The sequence below is a fragment of the Pinus tabuliformis genome, chromosome 4_2 (assembly GCF_031772625.1).
Source record: "Pinus tabuliformis cultivar Carrire ecotype Pingquan chromosome 4_2, CPIR1, whole genome shotgun sequence".
Classification (NCBI taxonomy): domain Eukaryota; kingdom Viridiplantae; phylum Streptophyta; class Pinopsida; order Pinales; family Pinaceae; genus Pinus; species Pinus tabuliformis.
In genome coordinates this window covers 1,022,562,525-1,022,567,501 of record NC_142304.1, presented here as the reverse complement: position 1 = coordinate 1,022,567,501, position 4,977 = coordinate 1,022,562,525, and the positions used below count along the sequence as shown (strand labels likewise).

Sequence of the window (4,977 nt, the reverse complement as noted above, 5' to 3'; positions counted from 1 at the left end):
TATCGCATCAGAAGTTTAGTGGGGACGCAGATCTATATTAATGAGACCATCGTCAATCGCCGATAGCGATATCGATATCGCGTCAGACCTCCATAACGCCGATAATTGGGAGCGATAGCGATTGCCGATAGTATTTTTTTTTTCAGAAGAAAAAGCAATATATATTCATATAAGAAAGAGATTACATAATGCAAATGCAAGAAGCATAAGCCAAACCGTGGACCGAGCCACATACAAATCTGCATAAACAGATCACCAGATAAAGCCCCGAAAGGCCAATATGCCCTGAAAACAAGGCGAACCCATCTGAAAGGTGCAGAAGTGGCACCAAATCATAGAACAGAGAAGCAACGGAAAAAAGCGCAAGATCTGACCGCCCAATTCAAAAGGAGAGGCACGAAATGAGGAAGAGAGCAGCGAAAGAAGCCACTCCTTCCCCGCCCCCTCAAACTCTCCACTCGAACCAGACGAGAAACAAGATCACAGCCACAATCAACCGCATCTTCCTGCAGGAAAGACCAACAGAAAAATCCATAGAAGCGGCACGAAACAGAGCAAAGCCCATAGTTCCCTCAACGCTCCAAAGGATATTCTGCGGCCAGAACAAACCTAACTGCCACCGAGAAGGAGAAGACCCACTGGAGCAGAGGCGAGAACAGGGGGCAGAGGCGGCATGGGAAGCCGCCTCGCCCCCGCTCAGAGAAGACTAAGAAACCAGAAGATGAAAACAAGCCTGAAGGAAAAAACCCCTCTGCTAGCCTCTCGCCGCCTGACTCAAGGGAGCCCGCTCCTCACGCCCTGCTCGCCTTTGGAGAAGCCCCGCAGATTCGCCGCTCCAGCTCCTCCCGGATCTCCTGCTCCTGTTCCCTCTTGCTCTTGCTCCTGTTCTCTCTCTCCTACGCACAAAAACCTCCCGCCCCTGCTCCTGCTCCCTCTCGCCTACGCACAAACCCTCCCGCTCAGATTCACCTCTCCTGCTGGCCTCAAACCCTCGGACCTGCTGCTTTACCTCCCGCTCCTGTTCGCCGCCCCTGCTCCTTTGCTGCGTTCAAACCTCCCGCTCGCTCTCTTGCCGCTCGCCGCCCCTGCTCCTTTGCTGCTTTACCTCCCGCTCCTGTTCACCACCCCTGCTCCTTTGCTTAAGCTCAATCTTCACAATAGTTAAAAAATCCCAAATATAGCGTTTTCCTACGATGAACTACGCTCTCGCAGAGAAAGCCCTCGTTGCTCTGCTCGCTGCTCCAACGCTGAAACCCCTCAGTGCTCCAACGCTCCTCGCAGACAAAGCCCTCGCTGCTCCCCCTACCTGCAAGTCCCCCGCCCTCGTTGCTCTGCTCGCTGCTCCTTTACTGCAAGACCCCGTGAAGCCCTCGCTGCACGCCCTCGTTGCTCTGCTCGCTGCTCCTTTGCTGGAAGACCCCGTGAAGCCCTCCTCGCTGCTCCCCCTCCGATTGTGCTTGAAGTTACTTCCATGAAAAATTGGATTTGCACCGATTGCCGATAGTATATCCTTGTGTGTGGATTATTTCCCTTGCAAGACCCGCCAATACTGTATTTTTCGTTCCTTTGGAATGAAAGCCTTCGCCTATACGATACCCTATCTTTATAATTCTATGGGATTATAATCCCGATAGAAGAAAACAGGTCTATGAGGTGATTTATGCTCGATAACAAGGGTTGGGGTGATCAAAGGGAAAATTCATGAAGCAATCAATCTAACATTAGATGACTGATAGACTTGTTGAAGTAGAAAGAGGAATTCAGCCAGAAATTGAAGAAATTATATCAGGCTTCGGCCATTTGTCCATATCGCCTGCACCCAGGCCACCAGAGGGTGAGGTGAGATTCATGTAAATACATTTTATGATGGGAGGGTGAGGTGAGATTCATGTAATTAAATTTTTACCATGGAAGGGTGAGGTAAAAGTGGTGTAGGTGAAATAAATTTACAACTACATGGTAAAATGAATTTACTAGTGCAGGGGAAATAAATTTTAGAGATACATGTGAATTTGAATTTACTGGTGCAGGTGAATTGAGGTTACACATGAAAGTAAATGGAGGATAAGTGAAAATAAATTTTTAGAGAGAAAGAAAAACAACACATGGTTTTGGGAATACAAGAGAAGGAAAATCAACACATGGTTTTGGAAATATAAGAGAAGGAAAAACAACACATAATTTCAAATGAGTGGATGAATTTATTTAATAAAATTATTTGAAGAGATATTTTTCTGAATTTCATGAAAATAGAAAAATAGAAAATTCATTTACAAAATATTTGAAAACATTTATAAAATATTTCCTTCCAAATATTTTATGACATTGGTGAAGCACTGTTAAAAAGTGACATAAAATCATTCGAAGCATATCTTCAGCGACGACTTCACAAACCCTAGATTTTAAGGCACATAATTATCAATTGAAAGACAAATGGCAGAAACATCAGCTTTAGATTTCAAGCGCATGGAGATATCAGCATTCAGAAGACACCTAGCAAAAGAAGATCAGCAGATTGAGGATCATTCTACAAATTTTCAGCAGTCATTCAACTAATTTCCAGATATCAAGGCACAATATTTTCATACAGTTCCAAATTTCTGGCAAAGTATTTAGGGATTGTTTTATTTTTAGTATATTGCTTAGGATATTATTCCAGAGAAATTGTAACAATTTAGGAGAAGTTTATTCTATATATTCCATCATTTGTAATAAACAAGGGTTGGCTTTTGATGCCAAAACCTTTCATCTTTGTAAAAAATCTATTATAGAATTCCTAATCAAAGCCTTTTGGCTAAAGTTTATGACAGAATTTGTGTTTCTAGTATGTCTTTCTAGTGTTTCCATAACTTGCTTTCTGCACATGTTCAAAGTATTATAGAAGATTTGGGTAAGAATAGATTGAGTTTCAATCTCTCTGAAATCCCCTGCAAATTTATAATCGTTTAAAGATATTAGTATATTAAACTGTCTATTTGAGGTGGCTCTTCTTTGAACTGGTTATTGTTTGTCCTTATATCTTCTCCTGGATGTGTTTTTTTGGGTTGTGGAAGTATTCTACATGCATCCAATTTTGCTTGGTTAATTAAGTATGCTCTCTAACTCCTTAATTATCAGAAATCCCCTTATATTCTTCTTTCAAACTCTTTAAAAGTTAAGCTCTTCTATCATGCCGGAAGCTGACACTTTGAGAAATGACTCTACAAGAGAGGGATTTATTCATGAACAGGAATTGTGCAATCATTATCAACCACCCCATTAAATCCTAAATCTGGCCAGTGTGCCTCATACGCTGTTGTTCAGTGACATGTGAACAACGTTAAACAAAGCCTTGTAATAATTGAGGGAGACCCCTTTGGTTCAAGGGGCAGCTTGATCCTAAAGACTGGTTGAGTTGGTTTCTTGGCGTAGTTTTTGTAGCCAAGGAATATCTATGAGAAACACGTACAACATATCCCACTATATTTCATCATTGACAATGGGAACCAAAAGAACCTAATACTAGTTGAGGTCATCAAGAGATTGAAGCTATTGACAATGCGACACCCCCAACCATAAACCATTGGTTGGTTGAGCCATGGACGTGACATTTGTGTTAGCCAACAATGTTTCTTGTCTTATGGCATCAAGCCCTTCAAAGATGAGGTATTGTGTGATGTTGACATTTGAAGTTTGTGATATTCTTTTAGGACAATCTTATATGTGGAAATCTCATGTTTTTTCCAAGTCTCATCCTCATAGTGTCATTGTTATTCTCATATATCATATTTACAAGGTACTAAAGGTAGTTCCAACTACTACAATTTCACTGATCTTAGTAACATAGTGCCAAAAGGTAATTTCTCAGACCAAAATGTTTGTCTTCTTCATGGTTTAGTCAAAAGGTGAAAGGATTGCTCGTGCAACCACCACAACCTCAGCACGAGGCCTCTATACACAATAGAAGCAAGTGGACAAGATTGTAGAAACATACAAATATATTTTTGCTCCACCTGTGGGGGTGCCTCTACACTATCAAGTCAAACACTCAATTTACCTAATACTTGGTGCTCCTTTACCTAATGGCCCAATATATAGACACTTTCTCTTAGAGAATGAGAAAATAAAACGTCAGATTCATGAGCTCATCCAAAAGGACTATATTCGACTAAGCACCTCACCTTGTGGGAATCCAATTGTGTTGCTATAGAAGAATAGTGGGACATGGAGACTCTATATTAATTATAGAACCTTGAATAAAATCAATGTCAATAAAAGATACTCAATCCCCATGATTAATGATCTTCTTGTATAGCTTAAGGGTGTCAAGTTCTTTAGTAAGATTGATTTGAATTCAAGCTACCATCAAGTTGTTGGGTGTGTGTTATATTCTTTACACGACTAGCCCCACGGGCGGGGGAGGAGGCGCAATAGCACCCCCCCGTCGAGGGGTTTGAGGGGGGTGGTTGATCCAGGTGGATATTGGTGGCCACCTGCCAGGTCCACCTGGACCCCCACCATTGTCTTTCTCAGCATTTTCAGTTTCCTTAATTGTAGCACAGTTTACTATTTTTAGCAGTTTTTCGGGTCCTGAACTTCCGGAGCCGTTTTGAGGCCCTAAACGACGTTTTTTTTGGAATTCTGGGGCGACTGAGCCCTATGTTGCCTCCCAAAGTGGTAGTACTCGGATAGATCTTTCTAACGAGCTATCGTACGCGTCAAACGGAGATCGTATGCCAAAGTTACGACCCCGGGAAATTGATGTACCAATTTACCCAAACGGGGCCCACAATTTGGCGTTTCATCTTCTGGGGTTAGGTTTCGGTATGTGAAGGGTTTTCCATTGTTTCTCAACAATAAATAGGCCTTCGAGCCTCATTGTAATATAGTTCGGAACTGTTCAGAGGCATGTAGCTGCACATCTCTTCTCAGAGATAGCTATCATCGCCCTAGCTGGTTTATTTCCATTTCTGGTTGTATTCAGTATTTTTCCATTAA

The 4,977-nt window shown here is 42.1% G+C and overlaps 1 long non-coding RNA gene across 1 annotated transcript; it reads right to left on the bottom strand.

Annotated features, from left to right (window-relative positions):
* Nucleotides 1–501: 501 nt before the first annotated feature.
* Nucleotides 502–1,441, bottom strand: LOC149173096 (uncharacterized). The gene is made up of 2 exons (XR_016259659.1): nt 1,193–1,441; nt 502–1,114 (listed from the first exon to the last, which is right to left on the bottom strand). It is a non-coding gene; the product is annotated as an uncharacterized LOC149173096 (long non-coding RNA).
* Between the last annotated feature and the right edge of the window lie 3,536 nt (nt 1,442–4,977).